Here is a 27,729-nt window from a genome sequence, read left to right as displayed (position 1 = left end):
GCTAGTCGGGCATGCGGGTGCAGGCAGCGATCGGTTGAAAAGCATGCATTTGGTTTTACTAGCGTTTAAGAGCAGTTGGAGGCCACGGAAGGAGTGTTGTATGGCATTGAAGCTTGTTTGGAGGTTAGATAGCACAGTGTCCAATGACGGGCCGAAAGTATATAGAATGGTGTCGTCTGCGTAGAGGTGATATATACAGAGAAAAGAGTCGGCCCGAGAATTGAACCCTGTGGCACCCCCATAGAGACTGCCAGAGGACCGGACAGCATGCCCTCCGATTTGACACACTGAACTCTGTCTGCAAAGTAATTGGTGAACCAGGCAAGGCAGTCATCCGAAAAACCGAGGCTACTGAGTCTGCCGATAAGAATATGGTGATTGACAGAGTCGAAAGCCTTGGCAAGGTCAATGAAGACGGCTGCACAGTACTGTCTTTTTTCGATGGCGGTTATGATATCGTTTAGTACCTTGAGTGTTGCTGAGGTGCACCCGTGACCGGCTCGGAAACCAGATTGCACAGCGGAGAAGGTACGGTGGGATTCGAGATGGTCAGTGACCTGTTTGTTGACTTGGCTTTCGAAGACCTTAGATAGGCAGGGCAGGATGGATATAGGTCTGTAACAGTTTGGGTCCAGGGTGTCTCCCCTTTTGAAGAGGGGGATGACTGCGGCAGCTTTCCAATCCTTGGGGATCTCAGACGATATGAAAGAGAGGTTGAACAGGCTGGTATTAGGGGTTGCGACAGTGGCGGCGGAAAGTTTCAGAAATAGGGGGTCCAGATTGTCAAGCCCAGCTGATTTGTACGGGTCCAGGTTTTGCAGCTCTTTCAGAACATCTGCTATCTGGATTTGGGTAAAGGAGAACCTGGAGAGGCTTGGGCGAGGAGCTGCCGGGGGCAGAGCCGTTGGCCGAGGTTGGAGTAGCCAGGCGGAAGGCATGGCCAGCCGTTGAGAAATGCTTATTGAAGTTTTCGATAATCATGGATTTATTGGTGGTGACCGTGTTACCTAGCCTCAGTGCAGTGGGCAGCTGGGAGGAGGTGCTCTTGTTCTCCATGGACTTCACAGTGTCCCAGAACTTTTTGGAGTTGGAGCTACAGGATGCAAACTTCTGCCTGAAGAAGCTGGCCTTAGCTTTCCTGACTGACTGCGTGTATTGGTTCCGGACTTCCCTGAACAGTTGCATATCCCGGGGACTATTCGATGCTATTGCAGTCCGCTACAGGATGTTTTTGTGCTGGTCGAGGGCAGTCAGGTCTGGGGTGAACCAAGGACTGTATCTGTTCTTAGTTCTGCATTTTTTGAACGGAGCATGCTTATCTAAAATGGTAAGGAAGTTACTTTTAAAGAATGACCAGGCATCCTCAACTGACGGGATGAGGTCAATGTCCTTCCAGGATACCCGGGCCAGGTCGATTAGAAATGCCTGCTCACAGAAGTGTTTTAGGGAGCGTTTGACAGTGATGAGGGGTGGTCGTTTGACTGCGGCTCCGTAGCGGATACACGCAATGAGGCAGTGATCGCTGAGATCCTGGTTGAAGACAGCGGAGGTGTATTTGGAGGGCCAGTTGGTCAGGATGACGTCTATGAGGGTGCCCTTGTTTACAGAGTTAGGGTTGTACCTGGTGGGTTCCTTGATGATTTGTGTGAGATTGAGGGCATCTAGCTTAGATTGTAGGACTGGCGGGGTGTTAAGCATATCCCAGTTTAGGTCACCTAACAGAACAAACTCTGAGGCTAGATGGGGGCGATCAATTCACAAATGGTGTCCAGGGCACAGCTGGGAGCTGAGGGGGTCGGTAGCAGGCGGCAACAGTGAGAGACTTATTTCTGGAGAGAGTCATTTTCAAAATTAGTAGTTCGAACTCTTTGGGTATGGACCTGGAAAGTATGACATTACTTTGCAGGCTATCTCTGCAGTAGACTGCAACTCCTCCCCCTTTAGCAGTTCTATCTTGACGGAAGATGTTATAGTTGGGTATGGAAATCTCTGAATTTTTGGTGGCCTTCCTGAGCCAGGATTCAGACACAGCAAGGACATCAGGGGATGGGATTGAGGTCAGGGCTTTGTGATGGCCACTCCAATACCTTGACTTTTTTGTCCTTAAGCCATTTTGCCACAACTTTGGAAGTATGCTTGGGGTCATTGTCCATTTGGAAGACCCGTTTGCGACCAAGCTTGAACTTCTTGACTGATGTCTTGAGATGTTGCTTCAATATATTCACGTAATGTTCCTCCCTCATGATGCCATCTATTTTGTGAAGTGCACCAGTCCCTCCTGCAACACTGCACCCACACAACATGATGCTGCCACCCACGTTCTTCACGGTTGGGATGGAGTTCTTCGGCTTACAAGCATCCACCTTTTTCCTCTAAACATAACAATGGTCATTATGGCCAAACAGTTCTATTTTTGTTTCATCAGACCAGAGGACATTCCTCCAAAAAGTACAATCATTGTCCCTATGTGCAGTTGCAAACCGTAGTCTGTCTTTTTTTATGGAGGTTTTGGAGAAGTGGCTTCTTCCTTGCTGAATGGCCTTTCAGGTTATGTCGATATAGGACTCCATTTACTGTGGATATAGATACTTTTGTACTTGTTGTTTCCTCCAGCATCTTCACAAGGTCCTTTGCACTTTTCGCACCGAAGTAACGTTAATCTCTTGGAGACAGAACACGTCTCCTTCGTGAGTGGTATGATGGCTGCGTGGTCCCATAGTGTTTATACTTGCGTACTATTGTTTGTACAGATGAACATGGTACATTGAGGCGTTTGGAAATTGCTTCCAAGGATGAAGCAGACTTGTGGAGGTCAACAATTTTGTTTCTGAGGTCTTGGATGATTTCTTTTGATTTTCCCATGGTGTCAAGCAAAGAGGCACTGAGTTTGAAGGTAGCCCTTGAAATACATCCACAGGTACACCTCCAATTGACTCAAATTATGTCAATTAGCCTATCAGAAGCTTCTAAAGCCATGACATCATTTTCTGGAATTTTCAAGCTGTTAAAAGGCACAGTCAACTTCTGACCCACTGGAATTGTGATACAGTGAATTATAAGTGAAATAATCTGTCTGTAAAAAATGTGAGGAAATATTTCTTGTGTCATGCCAAAACTATAGTTTGTTAACAAGAAATTTGTGGACTGGTTGAAAAACAAGTTTTAATGACCCCAACCTAAGTGTATGTAAACTTCCGACTTCAACTGTAGGTAAAACAATGAATCATAATCCCAAATGTTGGCGTTACTACCCTGCATGAATCTGAAGGTAGCTAACCAACCAGGTTCAATGTTAACCTTAGGCTATAACTACTGGCACTGAGGTACGAGTTATCAGATCATACATGTAATGTTAGCTAGCGAACCAGACAGCTAACCATAGCTAGCTAACAGTACTCTTTCTTGAAATTAGAAACGTGTAATATCTTTAAATGTAGCTAGTTAGACTACATCATGGTTGGACGCGTCTCCTGCATGCCATGTTTGCCCTTAAGTTTGAAGATGTCATCTCCTTAGCTATCATACTCAAATTCCACTGATTTCTAAACTCGGTCCTCCAGAAAGTGGAGAGCATACACGTAACGTTAGCTAGCGAGCCAGCTAACATTAGTTAGCTAACAATACACTTTAACTTGACATTAGGTTAATGCAGTTTTACTACACGATACATAAAAAAAGCACATACTGACCAGCTCAAACATACAGATTCATGCAGACCAATACATGGCAGAACAATACAAACTCATCTCTCTGCATGTTCGGCCCACTCATTATCTTAGCCAATCATGGCTAGCGGAAAGGTTGCTGTCTTTTTCTGTGGCTAAACCAACTAAACCAACTGGTAATTTAACAATTGTATTTGCATTTACAGATGACATACACGTTTGGTATGAAGGCACATGAACGTTCACATGTTCCTGAATGCACTTCTGCCAAAAAACACATTTTGATAAAAACAAAAAGTTTGAAGTAGTGACCTGCGACATACGCCTAGTTTCCTGAAACGGGTCACATATGTAATGTTCTCAGCGCCAGCTGCCTGGGCTGAACAACAGAACCTCAGGAGTGTATGTGTGTGTGTGTGTTTTGTCTGTGGGTGTGTGTCCTTTAATTCCTCTGCTGGCGTGTCATATTCTGTCATGTTCAGGGACGTCCCCTCATGAGAGCAGACAGGAGGGGACCCAAAAAGACGAGCGACACACAAACAAACACTACACAACAGCCAGTGGGGACTGTCTGCTACAATCAATAGAGAACCATACGCTACGCACACACATACACAGATGGGAATGTATACGGGAATGTACACGAAAGTGTATGTGTATGAGGGAATTGTGTGTATGGGATATAGGAGGGGATGGTGTGTATGTTTGTGTGTATGATGGAGTTGTGTGAGTGAGTGAGTGTGAGTATGTATGTACTGCATTTCTGCATGTATTTATACGTGTGTGTGTGTGTGTGTGTGTGTGTGTGTGTGTGTGTGGGAGAGAGAGACTGCACTCGTTGGTCCAGGGGAGCTGTTGTACTGACATTATATTGTAATTACAGAGTGTGTGCTTTGTTTAGTGGATGGCTAATTATTCTGTTTGTGTTATTCAGGGCCCTGGGGCGGTGTGTGTATGTGTGTGTGTGTAACCTGCCTGTTGTGTGTTTAGAGACTAATTGTGGAGGTTGTTTTAAAGGTCCAATGCAGCCGTTTTTATATCAATATCAAGTAATTGGGTAACTTACTGTAATTGTTTTCAATTAAAATGGTCAAAAAGAAAGCTGAATATTGTAGATTCTTAACAAAGAGCCATTTCTCAAGCAAGAGTTGTGCTAGAACTGTCTGGGGGTGGTCAGAGTGGGGAGGGGGAACATGAAAACGAGCTGCTATTGGCATAGAGGTTTGGAACTTTCTTTCTATTTTACTGCATGTTGATGTCACCATTGAAAGGCCAAAAGTCCATCCCACCAAAAAAGTCTGATATTTCATACACTAAAAGGGCATTATAATCATTTTCACAATTTCACAGTATTATTCCAAACTCAAAGTGTGGAAATATATATAAAACATAGGAAATCACGTTTTAGACTGCACTGGTGCCTTTAATCGTATAGGGACTATCTGTGACCCTTGTGGATATATTGGGAGGGGGCGTTTGGGGGGCATGGGTGGTGTCATGTAGAGGAGGGGTTGGAGGTGTGTGTGTGTGTGTGTGTGTGTGTGTGTGTGTGTGTAGATGGTACCAGGGCTCTGAGATGGTGACCTCTATGTATCTCACAGCTTTCAGAGTGTTGCACTTTGAGAGTGAATGGGAGAGAAAGAAGGGGAGGGAGAGAATTCAAGGTCTTCAGCTACCAATGCTATATCTTACCATAGATGATAATAGCCCAGACAATTCAGCTATTCAACTATTCAATATTTGTGTACCTGTACTTGTGTACAAAAGCCTTTTCATTAGCCACGTTAAATAGCACTCAAATGCAGCCTTGAAAGTTAATGAACGAAAGGGCCTATGTTCTCATCTCCCAATGTCAATGAGAAGCGAGGACCATGAACTTAGTCAAGTAGAAAACTTTTTTATATTTACTAATTTTGAAAAGGATCTGTATATTAGAATGAGATGCCTATCTGTGTGTTGAACACAAAAGATTCTCAGACCTTCCAATCATCAACTTTAATTCAACCCATTCAACTCAGACAGAATATGACATTGTTTCAGATGCTGACTATCTTCATGTTCACCCCTCTAAATGAGATGGAATTGACCCCAATCCTGGTAGGAAGTGGGTGTGTTTGTGCTTGTGTATGTGTGTGTGTGTGTGACATATGTGAATGTATAATATTGTAAATTTGAGGTGTGTGTAACCCTGTCGTGTGTGTGTGACACCTATGTACTGTGTGTGACCCCGGAAGTGTCTTCTGGTTGTGTGAACAGACAATGCGTGTGCAACGTGATTAAGCGGAGTAGATTTGGTGTCATTCTGTGTGTGTGTTCACGTGTGATGAGATGGGCTTTATTCATTCAATAATGCAGGATCAGTGTTCAACTCTACTCATCACCACCTCCCTCACAACTCCCTCTGTTGCCGCCGCTCTGTGCACACACACACACACACACACACACGCACACACACACACACACACGCACACACACACACACACACCTCCAACCCCTCCTCTAACATGACACCACCCATGCCCCCCCAATATATCCACAGTTGGATGAGCTCCCCGTCATCAGACTCCGCTCCTAGCGAGAGGTTACACCCTCCAGGTAGTTCTCCAGGACCCCCTAGCTTCTCTGTACCAGTCTCCGTTGTCTCCTTTCCCTAATTTCATAAAAACTTTAAAAAGCATGCCCGGTCAGATGTTCAAACATCCTGTATGTCTGTCTGAGTAAGTCCCTCTGTCCTCACTGTCCTCCAAATGAGTTGTAATTGCAACGCAACCTTCAAAGCATTTGTCATAAGTAATTATGGAGTGTGTTGCCCTTTTATGGCGTGTGTTGCCCTTTTAATTATGGCGTGTGTTGCCCTTTTAATTATGGAGTGTGTTGCCCTTTTATGGCGTGTGTTGCCCTTGTAATTATGGTGTGCGTTGCCCTCTTAATTATGGAGTGTGTTGTCCTTGTAATTATGGTGTGCGTTGCCCTCTTAATTATGGAGTGTGTGTATTAGTTGTCTATGACAGAGTGAGTCTCCAGATTGTGTGCAGACAAATGAGTGGCGTGAACTGATGATGCTTGTGTCTTTGTGTCTGGTTGTCCAGATAAGCAAAAGACACAAGAGCTACTATCACTGTGTTTTCAGTTACCTACTCTATCTGGCTGCCCGGCCCTCCCTCTTTCTACTGTATCCCTCTCGTTCTCACACCCTTATGTGAACGTTGTGGGAATGTTGTATGAACTTTGTGGGAACTTCGTAATGTAAGCAGAGGGTCTTACGGTCTCTCTCTCTCTCCCTCTCTCTCTCTCTAACTCTTTCTGCTATAAAGAATAGGTTTGGAGTCTGGACACTACCAAACTATAGATTCCATTCACAACCGGGAACTCATTACATCCCTTTCAACCACCACAGTGGATTAACACTGCAGAATAGTAGAATAGCAGTCTCACAGGCCTCCATCGGGAGATAGCAGGGACATGGAACCACAGCAACAAAGGCAGATTTTAATCATAGTTTCTGGGAGAATGTGTTTATGTGTTAGGGTAAATACGAGTGTGGTCAGGCCAAGGGATTGTGTTCAGTTTCACACTGGCCACTATAGGAAAACAGGGACGCTGGAGTAAAGGCACACAGTAAAAGCACACACACACACACACACACACACACACACACACACACACACACACACACACACACACACACACACACACACACACACACACACACACACACACACACACACACTACACAGATGAACGCATGGATAAACACACCTATGTGCACACCCTCGCACCCACACACTCTCTTAAACATGCTGTAGGAAGCCCTAGCCCCATTGTTTGTTCTTCAATCCATAGCTCATGTGAAGGCTGTTGTGTAGACATCTCCTAAGTGCATAGGGCTAGGGTTAGTGTCTTTGTGTGTGTAAATACATCCCTCTCTCAGCGGCCCAGTGAGAGAGAGTGAGAGAGAGAGAGAGAGAGAGAGAGAGAGATGTGTTATGTGACCAATGGCATGGACAGAGGACGGTTCTCAATGATTAACGATTACGATCGTTGGTGTTTTTTTGTGTCATTTTATGTTCAGAACAACCACCCGTCCCCAAATCACATCTCTAATGTTCAGAACAACCACCAGTCCCCAAATCACATCTCTAATGTTCAGAACAACCACCAGTCCCCAAATCACATCTCTAATGTTCAGAACAACCACCAGTCCCCAAATCACATCTCTAATGTTCAGAACAACCACCAGTCCCCAAATCACATCTCTAATGTTCAGAACAACCACCAGTCCCCAAATCACATCTCTAATGTTCCCCAAAAATCACATCTCTAATGTTCATCCCCAAATCACATAATGTTCAGAACAACCACCAGTCCCCAAATCACATCTCTAATGTTCAGAACAACCACCAGTCCCCAAATCACATCTCCAATGTTCAGAACAACCACCAGTCCCCAAATCACATCAATGTTCATCCCCAAATCACATCTCTAATGTTCAGAACAACCACCAGTCCCCAAATCACATCTCTAATGTTCAGAACAACCACCAGTCCCCAAATCACATCTCTAATGTTCAGAACAACCACCAAATCACATCAGTCCCACCAGTCCCCAAATCACATCTCTAATGTTCAGAACAACCAAATCCAGTCCCCACCAGTCCCCAAATCACATCTCTAATCTTCAGTCCCCAAATCACATCCAGAACAACCACCAGTCCCCAAATCACATCTCCAATCTTCAGAACAACCACCAGTCCCCAAATCACATATCCAATCTTCAGAACAACCACCAGTCCCCAAATCACATATCCAATGTTCAGAACAAACACCAGTCCCCAAATCACATCTCCAATGTTCTGACAAGATACAAACTGTACACTCTCCAATCTGATAACTTGGTGGTGTGTGTACTGTAAGGGGATTTTATTTAACCGTTATCAGGGAGTCATACTGAGACCAAGGTCTCTACAGATGAGCCCTGAATTACATAAATGACAGAAAATGCACACATCAAAATATAAATACAAAATGCAAAACAGAAAGAAAAACATGGTCATACAAAACAAACACATGAATCAGTGATAAGGTCATCATGTGTATAACATCATACATCTCTGGGAGCTGCAACACAAATGAACTGGGGCTAATGATCCATCTGTAGAAGGGGGAGAAGGGGAGAAAGGACGGAGGGATGGAGGGAGGAGAGAAGGAGAGAACAGGCAGTGTTTTGGTGTTTAGCTGCTTGGAGATACCTCTAACTTTCTCTGTGTGTGTGTGTGTGTTAAAATGGCTTCTGTTTATGTGTTTTAAATTAAGAAGGTTTTTATGAATGTGTTTGCTAAGAGGTTTTATTCATTATATATCTCACTGTGTTCATTTTCCAATAACATGCAATAGACGGAGCATTCGCTGATGAGATAGAGGAACAGTAATCGTCAGGAACGTTGAGAACAATTTAGAGGTAAATCCAATCTGATGAACATCAGATGTTTTTCCTGATCTTTTCACTGGAAAAAAAATGGATTTCTGTCAGTGATTTGGCCTCAAAATAGCTCATTGTCTCTGAGGATTTCATTGACATGAGATAATGAGGATGAGGAGGGGTATGTGTGTGTGTGTGTGCGGTGGAGGGGTGATTGTGTGTGTGTGTTCAACACAATCCTGTTCTTCATGGGGACTAACAGAATACTGAGACCACAGTCCCGGCATAAAGTGCTTGTCATCTATTCATAAACTAAAAGGTGACATATTTAACATTCACGACTACAGTTCCTGTTTCCTTGTTATTAACTGGTATCTTGTTCAGTATGTGTGGCTAGTTGTCACATCTTCATGGTGTGAACTCTTCTTCTGTTTCTGGTGTAACCTGTAAACACTGTCTAAGCTGTTACGTTGACATGCTTCCTGATGTCAGTCGTGAGTCCGTTGTCTCCACAGCTGTTAGTGTCATTGTGATTGTCCACTTTAAGGGATGGTATACCTTTATACTAGAGTTCCCATATCTCCAAAGGGGTTTAACGTTGTGTGTCTAATGGTGTATGTTTCTCTCTGTGTGTTTGTGTTGGGTAGGGGTCGGTGGAGCCTAGTCTTCTCTCACCCTGGACTAAAGTGTCTCCAGCTTCAGAACTGAACCATACAGCACCACCACTCACTGACTGGTAAGGATAGTTAATATGCTATTTAGCAGACGCTCCTATGCACAGCCGCACGTTTTGACTCTAGAGGCTCGAGAGCCACTTTGTTCCTTTTTTCATTTTTAGGGATACCTTAAGGGCTCTTAAAGTTCAAAATCAAATAGCTAAATGATCCTTGGTACGATCCTTGATATGACCATTTTAAAACAATTCCATAAAGCTTAGTAGAATCCCCCTCCCCCAGCTTATACAGGGCTTAGAGGGTTAATGCTGTGACCCACCTTACACTAACAGTACATTAGAACTAATGATATTGATGATGTGACCCACCTTACACTAACAGTACATTAGAACCAATGATGTGACCCACCTTACACTAACAGTACATTAGAACTAATGATGTGACCCACCTTACACTAACAGTACATTAGAACCAATGATGTGACCCACCTTACACTAACAGTACATTAGAACCAATGATGTGACCCACCTTACACTAACAGTACATTATAACTAATGATGTGACCCACCTTACACTAACAGTACATTATAACTAATGATGTGACCCACCTTACACTAACAGTACATTAGAACCAATGATGTGACCCACCTTACACTAACAGTACATTATAACTAATGATGTGACCCACCTTACACTAACAGTACATTAGAACTAATGATGTGACCCACCATGTTATTGCTAATAACTATTACTCAGTTCATCTCTGGAGTATTGTTAGATACACAGTTGTGAGTGTGTTTGCGTGTGCGTGTGCATCTATGTGTGTTTGTGTGTGTGTGCATCTATGCATGTGTGTGTGTGACTCCATCGTCTCACTGCAGTGTTATGTTCACAGCTTGTGGTCATATCCCAGGCCTGATTATGAGATTGGTTTGGCAGCGGTCACCATTCTGTTACACTGACCCGAACACTGCCCACTGTGTGTGTGTGTGAAGCGGAGGGGACCTCTACCCGCTGTGTGTGCTTGTGTGTGTATAAAGCATCATCAAACATGGTCCCTCCAGTTTCCCATAAACACTTTGTATTCTCCTATAGATACTGTTCATATATTGAATCTATTGTCTAATGATCATGGAAATGAAACCCCTTTTGAGGACATTTTCACCATGTAAAACATCAAAGTCCAACCTCTAGGCATTCTCATTGTAATGTCCTCCAAACATCAGTATTCATCTGCTGTGTCTCTGATCCAGACAGAATATCAGACTGTCCCTTGTGCTTGTCTGTCTCGTCCCTGCTCCTGTCCTCGTCCTTCTATAGTGACCATGCTATAGAGCTCTGTAATTGGCCACTAGCTTGCCTGTGACTGGCTGTGATCAGTGGAATGATGGGAACGTATCGGTGCTTGGAGAGAGCAGCTATTAAAACATTACAGCAGCCATTACTGCCGCCTGTCTGGACTAACGAACATATGCTTCCTCTACCAATGCCTAAACTCTTATTTATGGATTTAATTTAATGTGCAGAAAGAATTTTCAATTAAATCTGTTCTTCTGCTGCCTCCGGAGAGTGGCAGAGTATAATAACATGGTAATTTTTTATACATCTTTATGAGGAATGAGAAAATTAATTATTTGTGGCAAGCTGTAATGATTGGGACTTGGAACAGTTGTAGCTGAACAGTTTGAGGCCCGTTGTTCTGGCACTGAGCTGAAAGAGAGAGAGAGGTGAAGCTTGCACAGAAACACACACACACACACACAGATAAGGGTGTGCATGCACATACTGAAACAAATCTGGGATGTTTTCATTCATGTTCTGTAGAGTTAGGAGGTTTCTTTTGTGGTTTCAAAGCACTGTTCCTATGTCTTTTCCAGCATGGCCAGGTAATGAAGATTTAGAAAGGGATAACAGTAGGGGGAGGCAGAGCAGAGGAGACAGTGGGAGAGGAGAGTGGGGAGGGGAGGGGGGTCTCCTGTAGGGAAAGTGGGGAGTCTTGTCTTGTAAATGAGTCATGCAGGCAGGGGATCCTGTTCCCCTGTCTGATGTCATCACCGTGTTTGATGTCATTAGAGTGCGTGTACTAGTGTGTACCATATAGGAATAGCAGGTCCTCCACGTCAAGGTCACCACACATTATTATTCACAGGCTACAGCCTTCCCGAACAGGGCCCATCACTTTAATAATGATCACACAACCCCCTCGGCCCCCCTCTCTCCCTCTCTCTCTCTCTCTCTCTCTCTCTCTCTCTCTCACACTCACTCACTCACTCACTCACTCACACCCCTGTTTGATATCCATCTATTTAAACCAGTGTGAGGGACATGTTTGATATAATGCAGTTCATATATCCAGTAGAGGTTGATACTGCAGCTGGGTTTCAGAACAATATCAGTCTCCATATTGTCAGGGCCATTCTGTGGCACACTAACTACACTTAACTGGACAGTCTCTGTGAGGGTGGGGATGGACGAGCTGTGTGTGTGTTTGTGCGGCCAACTGAAAGGGGGCATTAGAGTCCTCTGAATGTGTCACCAGGTTAAAAGAGGGCCACCTGTGTGTGTGTATAAATGTATGTGTGCACAGTGTATGCTCTGTTTACAGAAGCCATTACATTTTATTTATTTATCCTGTTCCATTTTGTCACGTGCTGTTAAATGATTAATCCACTGTCCCCCCTGATGGAACCCCACAGGGACAGACAACAGCAGGCCCTACCCTCCCTCTGCATTATACATGACTGGACAGGGACGGACCCACCACCACCTTGTGTGTGTGTTTTGCTGAAGTGCAGGTGTCGACCAGTGAAGAGTCCACTCTGTCTATCTAATAATAAGCTAATCTTCAATGTTGTGGGTGTCTGTGTAACAGTCTAGCTTCTGTCCCTGTCATTGCCCCTATCTGAGCTCGAACCAGGGACACTCTGCACACTATTAGCGCACACCCTGCTAACTAGCTAGCCATTTCACATCAGTTACACTCACCCATCCCACCCCTTTTCCACAGCAACCAGTGATCCAGGTCAACAGCATCAATGTAACAGTATAGCTTCCTTCCCTCTCCTCGCCCCTACCTGGGCTTGAACCAGGGACCCTCTGCACATCAACAACTGCCTCCCACGAAGCATTGTTACCCATCTCTCCAAGGTCTCAGAGCGAGTGACCTCACTGATTGAAACGCTATTAGACCGCACCCCGCTAACTAGCTAGCCATTTCACATCGGTTACAAATATGTCTGTGTGTTCGCTTAAAAAATGAGAAAAAAGTAGCAATATTACTGCTGTTTGTCACTCTTGAGCCAACATAGCAACAACATAGCCACTTCCTCAAAATAGTCAAATTAATCTAAGATAAATCAAGAAATCTATAATTAATTTTGAAGTTCTTAGTAGCGCAATTTTACATTTAACTTAAATGTTTGGTGTAGTATTTCTCAAGAGAAAACTAGTCGTCTCTCGTTGAATGACAACAAACTCTTCATTGTAGAATCCCGTCCATAGTTCCCACTCTACTACGGAGGAGTACTGTTGACCAATCACCGACGAAGGGGCGTACACTTCAGCTACCGAAAAAAATACCTGCTGAACTGCAAAATGCACAAAAACATCACAACATTTCGTCATAATATATACGCAAACTGTTTTGACTGGGAAGCATGCGACAGGCTTTAACGGTCCCTCTTGCTCAGTATATTTGCACCGGAGGTCAATATCTCTCCCAGAGTTCCCTGCTAATGAAGCCCCACCTTCATGCAAATGAGCACACTGTTAACCCCAATCAGAGGGGTCGCTGAGTGTGCATCAATCCCCATCTCCCTGAGTGCTACAATGGGTTGGGGCTACAAGGTTCCACCTTCACAGACACACAGGTAATTAACGTGACTTAGACAGTCAGAGACTGCGAGCCGCTAGGGTGTGTGTTAAAAACAGGGTTCAACCTAGTGTCAAGGCACTATTACGAGTGAGTACACAGGTTATCACCCTAGTGTACACTCACTTTAGTCTCAATTAGCCGTTACTGTTGTCTTGTCTGAACATGACGGAACGTGTTCCTTGTGGTTCTCAATGATCTGGCTCTGAAGGTTATCCGTTCTAGCCTTTTATAGAAACATATATACGCCAGTTAACATACACTTTTATCAAAAGTGACTTAGAGTCATGTATGCATACACGTTATGTATGGTCCCAGGAATTGAACCCACTACCCTGGCATTATAAGTATCATGCTCTTCCAACTGAGCTACAGAGGACCATCCTGGCTGTGTTTTTTTTGTCTGTCTGGGACTGACTGAAGGTGTTAGTTCTCGGTTTAGTGTCTCTTAAGCTTGGTGTTATTTCCTGTTGTCCTCTATGGGTCTAGTCTGTTTGACTTGGATGACTGTGAATGGTTGGCGGTTGGTGCTGAACCGATGACCCTGAAACTACAGTTCCTAACAGTGGTCCAGTGTTAGTGATGCTCTGAGACAAACACAGGAAATGTTGAATGTTGAATAATGTGTAGCCCACATGTTTGAGATGTCACAGAGGCTTGAGGTAGAAGTTGCTGTTAACCACATATCTACGATCAGTTTACCCCCACCCCCAATGCTAACCTTAACCAAGAGGTGGATGGATAAAGATCTTGGACCAGTGGTAATAGGAGAGACTATCTACATCATGATGAAGGTTACAGATTCACAGGTGAATGTTTTTGGAGTGTCACTGAGATGTCAGTCGATCCATTGGTATTCACTGACTATCTCTCTACCCCTCTTCTTTAATGTATTCTCAGACATATCTGCTGCTCTGCGTATGTGTGTGTGTGTGTGTGTGTGTGTGTGTGTGTGTGTGTGTGTGTGTGTGTGTGTGTGTGTATAGCCTGATTCCGAGACAGAAGACGAAGGGGTTTCAAGTGAAGAGTACTTGTTCATTAGAACACCCTGGTATCCATTCCAGAGGACACACACACACTATGTGTCCCAAATGACCCCCTTTTTCCTACATAGTGCACTAATTTTGACCAAGGCCCGATGGGTCCTGGTTTAAAGTAGTGCACTATATAGGGTATAGGGTGCCATTTGGGATGTAGACATACTGATCACTGATCCAGTATTCACATCATTAGCCCTCAGGCCATAGGGGAGTATCCTAGTTAGAGGACTACTGAAAGACTACCATAAGAGAACTGTCATGTGGTTGACTGGCACAAACCAATCAGTATTTCCCATGGGCTTGTATTAAATTACTGTAGTTACATTCTGAATTCAATCAATTTATTCTAATTGAAAAACAACTAAATTAAGGGTATTTCTTATTGGTTTGACTAGAGAGCGCATCAATGTTCGCCTTGTCTTGTACTTTAGTTGTTTAAGGCAGGGCTATTCAACTGGCGGCCCGCAGGCCAGATCCGGGCCGTTTATCAATTTAGTATGGCCCTTAGATCCCCGCAGAAATCCGATGTTTAGTGCCAAAAAGAGCTCTCGTTCAATATTCTCCAATGGGAGTATCTGTCTTCCTGTAGTCCTGTCCATTAAGTACTGTCAAACAATATCACCGGACATACCAGTTAAAGCCAATCAGAACTGCTAACAGGGGTACAGGGTCAGGGTCCGATCATCATCTAGCCTGCAACGTTGCTTCGTAGTCTGCTGAGCATCATGGTATACATTTACGAGATTTGATGAGTTTAAGTCCCCGCAGAGGTGGTGCAGTTTGTTATAGGGAGCTGTTCTCTACTGACGCGGGTGAGCGAGACCTCTGCGCAAAAGCTAGCCAACAGAGATATGCCATACATAAAAGGTTTATCTGTGTTAAAAAGACAACCAAACAAGATCAATAAAATAACTGAATTGTAAAGAAATCGAAAATAGAACAGAATGGGATGTTGGTCAACTGAGATAGGATACCTTTTATGCATGAACTATGTCTAAAAAATATATATATATAATATATGTATGTAACACAGACAGAAAAGTAGAAAAGTATTAATGTGTTGCAGGTCAACTTTGTTATAAGTGAACATTTGTTCCATTATTTAAACAATTTGATGCACTGAATTAGGCTAATCTTAAAGCACTTCAAATTAACTTTCAGCAACATTTATTTTAATATAAGTGGCTTATAAGATTATAATTGTGTTTGTGCATTGTTTCTTATCCCGGTCTTAGGAGTAATACCATGTAGAAAATGTCTGCCCCTCTCTGAATAACCTTTTTTAAATCTGGCCTCTGTAGGAATATAGTTGAATCACAACAGGTACCTCATGTGAACTATCTTACGACAACTTCCTGAATTTTTCCCATGATAGGTTGTCAGTGCTTTCTCCTAAAGAGGCTCTGTTCTCGCTCCCTCTTTCTCCCTTTCTCGGTCTCTCTGCTATTTCTCTCTTCCGCTCTCCCCTGGGGTTTCTTGGTGAGCCTGGAGAAGGTGAGTGAGAGAGAGTGAGAGAGGGAGTGAGAGAGTGAGTGAGAGAGAGTGAGAGAGAGTGAGAGAGAGTGAGAGAGAGAGAGAGAGAGAGAGAGAGAGAGTGAGAGAGTGAGTGAGAGAGAGTGAGAGAGAGTGAGAGAGAGAGAGAGAGAGAGTGAGAGAGAGAGAGAGAGAGAGAGAGAGAGAGCCTCGTCTCGACTCGAACATGGACACCGTGGACAGCCAGCCATCCGGGGCTCCATTGTTCTCCTGTGTGATGTGGAGAAGAAAGGCAGATGGAGAGAAAGAAAGAAGAGAGGGGGAGAGGAGAAAGAGTTGTTTGATAGTGCTGTGGAGTCTGTGTGAATGAACAGTGAAGGGCACCCATTGTCTTCCAGCGACCTCCATTTGGTACTGTATGGTCCCTTTTACTGCACTGTCTACCGCCACAATACCTCCTTTCTGCTCCTCCTCTCTCTTAAAGAAAAAAGGATTAGTAAAACAGAGGAATTGCGTGTCCAGATTCCCAACTATCAGCCACAAGGCACACAAGAGGGCAGAGATTTTCTCCCTTCTTGCTGTTTTTCTCTCCCCTCCCCTCCCCTCCCCTCTTCTCCTTTCCTCTCCCCTCTTCTACTCTCCTCTCCTCCTCCTTCTCCTCTCTAGTTAGCTGAGGTAAATGTGATTATGGTAATGTTTTTAACTACCAGAGGAATGCAGGGTATTTTAGGCTGGGGAATGACGGACTAGAGCAGCTGCATTTCCTGTTTATCCAGCTCATGCATGAGATACTGGAGAGGAACAGGGGATGCATTTATCCCCTTCTCACTACCTCCGCTGACCCCCTCCTCGGGGCCTCCCATTCTTCTCCCTATCTATTTCTCTCTCTATCACACATTTTCTGACTTTCTCTCTCTCAATTTCTTTCTCTGACTTGCTCCACTCTTTCCCTTCCAATTCTGCCTTGCTATTCACTCACTCACTCTGTCGTTCGCTCTCTTGCTCAGTATCTATCAGACAACTGTCCTGTTATCTGAGGCTGTATAATACCAGTCCAGACGTAGATGCACATGGAGGAGTTGCACTCATTTGTTCGTACCTCCTCTTCTCTCTCTCTCTCTCCCAGCCCACTGCCAAGCCCTGTGCCCTTGATAGATGGCAGACAGACAGACAGACACAGAGGCTGGAACAAATTAAAAGACTTGTGTCCTGTCCTGTCCAGTCCAGTCAATATTGTACTGATTCATTGTTTGAGTACAGACAGACTGAATGACTGCATGGGAGTCAACGTTACACAACTCTCCAACCCAAGGCTCTTTTCATCAATATGGCTTTGGAAGATAGCTAGTCCTTATACTGTAGAACTGACTGTCTGCCTCGCATTGACTGACTGGCAATTTAAACCTTGTCTGGCATTGGCAGTGGCCATCTAGTCAGAGCCAATTATTAGTTCTTTACAAAGTGTCTGAATGTCACTGAGAAGTCAGTTGTTGGAGATGGTGGTTTTAAATGAAATGTATAATACCATATTGTTCAAAGTTTGAAAGCAGAGAAGTTCTCAAAGTTCAGGAATGAAGGTCACCGCTCTTGCTTCGAAACAGTTCATTTTGTATCGTACGCGTTCTATGTTTAAAATAGCCACACAGTATATTGAATGTACAGTAAGTACATACTAATTCCATCTCTTCAAAAATAATATCTTTCAATGTTTGAAAGTTCAGGAAGGAAGGTCGCCATTCTTGCGCACATTCTTTGACATGCATACTGAATGTAAAGTAGATACATTCCAAATCTATCTCTTAAAAATATATTTTCAAGTTAAAACATTATTCAAACCCATCCCTACTTCAGAAGTGTCACTTCAAAACAAACTCGCCCTCCCTTTTAGTGAAGTGTAAATATGACCCTTGACCTTGTCCTGCATCTCTTTGTTTCTGTGTTACTGTGCCTCTCCTTTCAAGTCCGGCCCCTCTCAAAGGCGCTTTGAAGTAATGAAGATGGAAGATTAAACAACAGCAACAATTATATTTGTCAGTGAATTATTAAACCTCCATCAATCTCACTTAATCACTCTCTAATATCTCCTCAGACACTAAAATAGAAGCATAATGCTGTTGAAGGTTAATGGGCTTTTGGCTTTAACTTCTCCTCAGGAGGAGAGAGAAGGAGTGGGGTATCAATAATAACAACGGTTACCAAAAACCACAAAATCTCTCTCTCTCTCTCCACCCACCCCTCCCCCTGCCCCCTATCTCTTCCATGTGCATACGTACAAACACACTCTTCCCAAACCTTCTCCTTCAAGTAAACACGTAAAAGCCCCAGTCCTCCCACATGCTGTTCAGGGGGGAGAGATGAGTCCCACAGTTCCTCTCTTCCTCTCTCTGTAGTGTCGCCCACAGGTGGTTCGTCCTCTCCTTCAGCACAGCTGGCCTCCAATTGTCTCAGCACAGCACTGTGTATGTGTGTCCGTGCGTGTGTGCGTGCATACGTTTGTGTGAGTGTGTCTGTGTGTGTGTTGTGCGGTGTATGTGTGTCAGCACTGCATGTGTGTGTGAGTGAGGGTGTGTGTGTGTGTGTGTGTGTGTGTGTGTGTGTGTGTATATGTGTGTGTGTATATGTGTGTGTATATATAACAAACCTTCAGCAGATGGATTGCTGTTTATAGCCAGTAAATAAAGGACCTGCCTGGTAAACATAAGAACAGGGATTCATATATTATCCCAGGATTAGAAAGAAAGGGACAGAAAGAGAAGAGAAGAGAGAACAGAAGATTGCACAGGTTGTGTGATTTACAGTTGGACTTTAGGGAGGTGGGAAGCCCGGTCAACCCAGTGCAGTCTCAGATGAGTGGCTATTTCCTAGCATGTCAAAGGGTCAGAGGTCAGGGGTTATGGCTGGTCACAGAGGTGGACAGGGTTGAACAGAGACCTAGGTCTCCAATCTCTGATCGATATTCCAGGCCAGGTTGTATATCCCCATTTGACACTCCGATATACCCACACACATGCGCACGCAAGCAACACACTCAAAAAACATACACATGCACACACACAAATCAAAGTTTATTGGTCGGGTACACAGTTAGCCGATGTTTTAGCGGGTGCAGTGAAACGCTTATGTTACTATTTTCTAACAATACAGTAAAATGTCAAACAAGTACACAAATAATAATAATATTAAAATACAAAAATGGACTGCTTACCCCAAATCCTAGTCACTGTAACCATTTCTTCTTGTTATTAGCTGATAGGAGTGGAATCCGGTGTGGTCGTCTACTGCACCATCATCTGTTTCTGGCTCTCATGTTAGCTTGCCATTCCCCTTCGACCTCACATCTAAAGTTTTTGATATAAATTACCCATCAACTTCAATGAACGATGGGGGTTAATTGGGTTTTCTGCCCATGATATCAGTTGTGACCCACTGCCTGGATATGGTCCTATGTAGCAAACTTTGAAATTGTGTTATTTTACATTGGGAAAAAGTAGAGACTCCCAGCTAGAAAATGGTACACCATACACTGCAGTTGAGGAACAATTCTACTTTGAAAGTTGATAAACTTGTAACCCTACTTTTGAGAAAATGGCTGTGAATGTTTTGTCTACACCCATCCAGCATCGTTCACACCCTCTTAGCCTCACTTGTCTCTTTAAGGATTCACAGTGTAGTCAACAACCAAAGATTTCAAGACTGAAAGTGGTGAGAGTAGTAGTAAAAAAAATAGTAGTAAAAATACACATTATCTAGTCCTTGGCCTATATCCTAATCTGACTTTGATGCATGTTGTTCTTCACATTACCGTCTCTGGTAAACACACACTATATCAAATCAAAGCTAAGTTTATTTGTCACAAGCACAGGATCCAGAAGGTATACGGTGAAATGGTTACTTGCATATTGAAGTATTTTGTTTAGAAATCTATCTAGCTAAACAATGAGCCGTAATCCCAGCTCTAATGGCACACGCTCCAAACAACTGGAACCTTGGACATCTCAAACTTCAGAGCGTTCAACACAACTGGGAACTCAGAAAGAAAACAAGCTCCGACTGGAATCTTTTTATTTGAATGGTCATCCAACTTGAAATTGCAACTCGGGAACTCAGGCCTCTTTCCAGAGCTCTGACTTTCCGACCTGAAGATCACTGACATCATGATTTGACCTCATATTTTTCAGAGTTGTTTTGAACGTGGCAATACTACCATACATTAATCTGCAGGTAGCTAAAGCTAACCAACTAGGTGCAATTTTAGCTAGCTAGCTAACATTAGGCTATAACTAGCAATGCAAATGGATTTACTAATAATATTACTACACAGATCATACATATAACGTTAGCTAGTGAGCCAACCAGCCAACTTTAGCTAGCTAGCTAACAGTACGCTTTAAGTTGCAATGAAAATTACTTTCTGACAAATTTAGAAACTTATAATATCTGAAATTAGACTCTTACCCATATACATGGATCAACACTTTTCCTTCTCTGTCATGGATGCCATGGTTGCCCTTAGTTTGAAGATGTAATCTGGAGGCAGGTATTTTATACAACAGCCTTCTTTCTGTGTTCTATTTTTGGACTCTCTTGGCATTTGGCAATCATCTCTCTGCTTCCACCGGGCATTACACTGGTTTCAAAACTTCTTCTGTGACAACGACACGATTTCTTCCCCAACATTGTCATCAGAAGACTCTACAATGTCTGTTTCAATTAAAATGTTTTGACCTAAATCAGAGATTTCCTCACTGTTTGATTCATTTTCAGAGTCAGAAAGAGTCAAAATAATCGTGCGATCATCCTCCAGAAAGTAGCCCATCACATCACTTTTTCCCACTGAATTTTGTCGATAGCGCTGTTAACTTCAGGGCAGCAATGTTGAAAGCAGTTGCAAAATTTTCTCAGTTCTTCATGATATCTTTAAAAAAACACAGTAGACAGGATTATCCACGCATACGGAGCAACTCATGTTGTAGACAGAATCATGCTACATGGCAGACCAATCTGAACTTATCTCTCGGCATGTCCAGTCCATCCATTATCTCAGCAATTTATGGTTAGTGGTAAGGTTCCTGTATTTTCCTGTATTTACAGATGGCATACAAGTTTGTTATTAAGGCACATGACAGTACAGATGTTCCAGAAGGCATTTCTGCAACATCAAAAATCAACTTGATAAAAATAATTCAAATAAATCTAAAGCCTCTCCCGTGACATAGTGACGTGCGACATACACCTAGTTTCTGGAAACGGGTCACATTTAAGGTACTCCAGAGTCTTTTCCCACTGTCTTTTACGTCATTTATCTTGATTTATTTGATATAGTTTCTTCTTGTTTTTGTTAGGTCTAGTCACACAATGTCTCAAATTACAGTGTGTTAACCAATCAGATGAGCAGCCTGACTTGTTTGCCCCCTCTTTTGCATCATTTATTTGAACCATAACGTTGTTCAATTAATCATCAATCCAGAGGACTCTAAACAGTTCACACAGTTCATTTCTTGTCAGTGCTTGTCAACAATTTTCCAAAATGTTCCAGTGGATTCACTTCCTCGCACACATCAGACCAACATACATTACTTTAGGCTCAAGCTTTGGCACCTTGGCATTCCTTGTTATTGCACCAATGCTACTTATGGTCACTACAGCCAACGGTAACTGATATTTCTTTGGGAGCAAAGTTCTGCAGCATTAGTGACGATATGATCAATACAATTGGACATCACAGATCCAAAGCTATTGGTATGCACTCTAGTTGGTGGAGTGATATCCTGGATCATATTACAGGCATTAGTCACCTTTAGAAGTTTCCTCTTCAGAGAACAGCTAGTTGCTAACCAGTCAATGTTCAGGTCACCCAGAAAATAGACCTCTGTTAACATCACACACATTATCAAGCATTTGCACACATATTATCCCTATACAGAATGTTAGCATTTGGCGGGCTATAGCAGCACCCCAAAAGCAGAGGCTTTAGATGAGGAAGGTGAACGTGCAACCACAGCACTTGACATACGATCCTCTCTATTATCCTTTATAGGAATATGACTCTGAGCATATACCGCAACACCTCTGCCATAAGCATTGCTGTCTTTTCTGTAGATGTTATATCCTTGTATTGCTACTGCTATCGTCAAATAAATGATCTAAGTGAGTTTCAGAGATGGCCAGTATATGAATGTTATCCGATGTTACCAAGTTATTGATTTCATGAACCTTATTTCTAAAGCGACATACACTGAGTGTACAAAATATTAAGGACACCTGCCCTTTCCATGATATAGACTGACTAGGTGAATCCAGGTGAAAGCTATGATCCCTTATTGATGTCACTTTTTAAATCCAAGGGGAGGAGACAGGTTAAAGAAAGATTTTTAAGCCTTGAGACAATTAAGATGTGTGCCATTCAGAGGGTGAATGTGCAAGATAACATATGTAATTGCCTTTGTACGGGGTATGGCGGTAGGTGTGTCAAGAAGGTGTCCCAGCTGCAAGGGCTAACCGCGTCGCAGGCTATGTTCAAATGTTCAAGAAAGCCTGGCTAGCTTGATAGCTAGAAGCTAGACAAGTTGCTTTGCCAAGCAGCAGCCCTTCAGACTTTAGGGTTTGACAGTATCCCTGACAGATAGTAGCGGCCCCAGCAACTGATGCCGAACGCATCGCAGGATCCAAACTAAACAGGTAGGCTAGTAAACAAATGTTCAAAAACAACAAACCGAGCACTCTCTTGTTCAGCACGCATCACGCTCTGATGGCGATCATGGATATTGTAAAAACAATATGGACAGTATGTGAACAGAAAAGGTGTGGATAGCAGTAGTTATATAGGATGAGCCATGACTAGAATAGAATAATTAAATATCCAGTGGGTAAAACAGGTATGTAAACATTATTAAAGCTATCAGTGTTCAATGACTCTATGTGCATTGGGCAGCAGTCTCTAAGGTGCAGGGTAGAGTAATGAGTGGTAGCTGGCTAGTGACAGTGTCTAAGGTTCAGGGCAGGGCACTGGGTGGAGGCTGTCTTGTGATGACTGTTTAACAGTCTGATGACCTGGAGATAGAAGCTGTTTATCAGTCTCTCGGTCCGAGCTTTGATGCACCTTTTTTTTTTTTAACTGCCAAGTTGGCTAGACCTTAGAAACAGGGCATGAACACACAAACAAACACAAAAACACACACTCCTCAATCCCCAAAGACACAATCCTATACATCAGCTCAGATCACTGTGGTAGCGCATGATCACCATAGTAGCCCAGGAAAGAGCCTAGTCAGCTAATAGGATGTCACAACTGAGATGAGACAGGAAGATAAAGACTGGAGGATGAAGACTGTAATTCCACTAAAGGACTACATCCCCTCAGTGGAGGGAGTTCAGGTCGCTAGGGAAACCATCAGTAAAGCCATGCGATGAGGTTGAGCGTGTGCCTGCAGAAGGGATCGAAACACTCCAGTTCACTAATATTGATTTCTCCTTCTCTTTTTCTCTCTCCTGCTCCTCCACTTCTCTACTCTCAGGAGCTCTTGAGCACTGTGTTTAGTGCAGAGAGAGAACAAGTACAGTTGAAGTCGGAAGTTTACATACACTTATGTTGGAGTCATTAAAACTAGTTTCTCAAGCACTCCACACATTTCTTGTTAACCAACTATAGTTTTGGCAAGTCGGTTACATTCACTAAGTTGACTGGGCCTTTAAACAGCTTGGAAAATTCCAGAAAATGATGTCATGGCTTTAGAAGCTTCTGATAGGCTAATTAACATTATTTGAGTTAATTGAGGGAATATCTGTGGATGTATTTCAAGGCCTGCCTTCAAACTCAGTGCGTCTTTGCTTGATATCATGGGAAAATCCAAAGAAATCAGCCAAGACCTCAGAAACAAAATTGTAGACCTCCACAAGTCTGCTCCATCCTTGGGAGCAATTTCCAAATGCTTGAAGGTACCATGTTCATCTGTACAAACAATAGTACTCAAGTATAAACACCATGGGACCACGCAGCCGTCATATCGCTCAGGAAGGAGACATGTTCTGTCTCCTAGAGATGGACGTACTTTGGTGCAAAAAGTGCAAATCAATCCCAGAACAAAAGCAAAGGACCTTGCAATTATGCTGGAGGAAACAGGTACAAAAGCATATATATCCACAGTCAAACGAGTCCTGTATCGACTTAACCTGAAAGGCCGCTCAGCAAAGAAGAAGCCACTGCTCCAACACCGCCATAGAAAAGCCAGACTACGGTTTGCAACTTCACATGGGGACAAAGATCATACTTTTTTGAGAAATGTCTTCTGGTCTGATGAAACAAAAATAGAACTGTTTGGTCATAATGACCAGCGTTATGTCCGGTTGGAAAAAGGGTGAGGCCTGCAAGCCAAAGAACACCATGCCAACTGTGAAGCACGGAGTTGGCAGCATCATGTTGTGGGGGTGCCTTGCTACAGGAGGGTCTGGTGCACTTCACAAAATAGATGGCATCATGAGGGAGGAAAATTATGTGGATATATTGAAGCAACATCTCAAGACATCAGTTAAAGCTTGGTCGCAAGTGGGTCTTCCAAATGGACAATGACCCCAAGCATACTTCCAAAGTTGTGGCAAAATGGCTTAAGGACAACAAAGTCAAGGTATTGGAGTGGCCATCACAAAGCCCTGACCTCAATCCTATAGAAAATGTGTGGGCAGAACTGAAAAGGCGTGTGCAAGCAGGGAGGCCTATACAAACCTGACTCAATTACACCAGCTCTGTCAGGAGGAATGGGCCAAAATCCACCCAACTTATTGTGGGAAGCTTGTGGAAGGCTACCCGGAACGTTTGACCCAAGTTAAGCAATATAAAGGCAATGCAATATATGTAAACTTCCGACTTCAACTGTAGATTGGGTGAGTCAGGCCAATCTCTCTGTGACCACTCTCTCTCTCTCTCTCTCTCTCTCTCTCTCTCTCTCTCTCTCTCTCTCTCTCTCTCTCTCTCTCTCTCTCTCTGCAATCACATATATTTCTCTGAGCAGAGCTGGACTTACTGCCAGTCAAGCTGTCACACTGCGTGTGCGTGCTTATCCAGAGGTGTATGGAAAGGGAGAAGAAAAATGTTCATTCTAACCAATGGACAATAAAGTTGTATTCTATTCTATTCTACATATAATAGTGCCTTCTTAATCACCTCTTTAACACACCTCATCCAGCTGACCAAAGTATTGTTCAACTTATCAGGGTGTTGGTTACTGGGCGATAATAATGCAATAGATATACACCCAAGTAGTCTTACGAACCTCTGTGTTTACATCCTTTCAATATAGTGCATGGTAATAGATACTATTCAAGTCAACTGTATTCGAAACAACATGCATCACAATGGCCTTATGTAACCGGTGCTGTGCTGCACCACTGTAACCCTGCGTTGTGTGCGGTTGATTGAGACTATAGACGACAACTTTGGAGATCAGATTGTTTTAATTCATCAGAATTCACTCTCTGCATCCCACATCCAAAAGAAAAGAAAACATATGTTCCGAGAATCGTCGGCTCTTTCTACAACAGATGCACAACACAAGGGACTGGGATCGTTCGAGGAGCTCGCCATCGTTCACACATACAATAGCCTGCTAATACCTTAGCTAGCTATTATCCACGTGTTGAATTCAGAATTGTATTATCATCCTAAATAGTACATTTACAAGTGCATCTTAACAATACCATCCACTTATGAGTAACCTCTAAATATACAACATTATTCATGAACAAAACACTGTGTGTACGACCTTGTGCTTAAAATAATCAAACTTTTCTGAAGACGACAGAAAAAGCGTGCCTACCTCTACCCCTACCTCTACCCCTCTTTGAGCACGAGCACGCAGGGCAAAACGTAAGTACACACTCCCCTACTCCCAGGATGCCGGCATGCATAATAACAAATCAACATGTGATATTAATATATGAACCTGGTGAAATTCACAAAGTACTTTAACAACTGTTACACTTACAATGCGTTTACCTTGTATATTCTTCAATACAAACGGCAGGGCAGGGGAGTGAACTTAAGTCGATGGTGTGAAATGAAAACACCCTACGCATCACGCCAATAGAGTTAACTTAATTGGTGTGAATTGTAATGTTGCTCATATAGCGAATATCGCTACAATATAAATGAGGCATGCAGTTGGATAAATACTTCTAGATTAATGGGATTAAATAACCACATTGACCTCCTGAATACAGTGGATTGTGTGTATTCAGTTCACAGGGTTAGTCTAGGCAGCCCAATTCCGATATCATGTCTTTTCACATCAAATCTTTAACAGAGCTGATCCGATTGGTCAAAATACCAATTAGTGCAAAAAAGTTCAGAATTGGGCTGTTTGTGTAAACGTAGCCTTATAAACTCAGCAAAAAGAGAAACGTCCCTTTTTCAGGACCCTGTCTTTCAAAGGATAATTCGTAAAAATAAAAATAACTTCACATATCTTCATTGTAAAGGGTTTAAAATCTGTTTCCCATGCTTGTTCAATGAACCATAAACAATTAATGAACATGCACCTGTGGAACGGTCATTAAAGACTCTAACAGTTTACAGACGGTAGGCAATTAAGGTCACAGTTATGAAAACTTAGGACACTGAAGAGGCCTTTCTACTGACTCTGAAAAACACCAAAAGAAAGATGCCCATCTGTGTGAACGTGCCTTAGGCATGCTGTAAGGAGGCATGAGGACTGCAGATGTGGCCAGGGCAATAAATTGCAATGTCCACACTGTGAGACGCCTAAGACAGCGTTACAGGGAGACAGGACGGACAGCTGATTGTCCTCGCAGTGGCAGACCACGTGTAACAACACCTGCACAGGATTGGTACATCCGAACATCACACCTGTGGGACAGGAACAGGATGGCAACAACAACTGCCCGAGTTACACCAGGAATGCACAATCCCTCCATCAGTGCTCAGACTGTCCGCAATAGGCTGAGAGAGGCTGGACCGAGGGCTTGTAGGCCTGTTGTAAGGCAGGTCCTCACCCGACCTCACCGGCAACCATGTCGCCTATGGGCACAAACTCACCGTTGCTGTACCAGACAGGACTGGCAAAAAGTGCTCTTCACTGATGAGTCATGGTTTTGTCTCACCAGGGGTGATGGTCGGATTCGCGTTTTATCGTCGAAGGAATGAGCGTTACACTGAGGCCTGTACTCTGGAGCGGGTTGGATTTGGACGTGGAGGGTCCGTCATGGTCTGAGCTTGTTGTCATTGCAGGCAATCTCAACGCTGTGCGTTACAGGGAAGACATCCTCCTACCTCATGTGGTACCCTTCCTGCAGGCTCATCCTGACATGACCCTCCAGCATGACAATACCACCAGCCATACTGCTCGTTCTGTGCGTGATTTCCTGCAAGACAGGAATGTCAGTGTTCTGCCATGGCCAGCGAAGATCCCGGATCTCAATCCCATTGAGCACATCTGGGACCCGTTGGATCGGAGGGTGAGGGCTAGGGCCATTCCCCCAAGAAATGTCAGATAACTTGCAGGTGCCTTGGTGGAAGACTGTGGATAACATCTCACAGCAAGAACTGGCAAATATGGTGCAGTCCATGAAGAGGAGAT

This window comes from Oncorhynchus tshawytscha, linkage group LG15 (genome assembly GCF_018296145.1).
Source record: "Oncorhynchus tshawytscha isolate Ot180627B linkage group LG15, Otsh_v2.0, whole genome shotgun sequence".
In the NCBI taxonomy this organism is placed as follows: domain Eukaryota; kingdom Metazoa; phylum Chordata; class Actinopteri; order Salmoniformes; family Salmonidae; genus Oncorhynchus; species Oncorhynchus tshawytscha.
Note: the sequence above shows the minus strand (reverse complement) of the source record.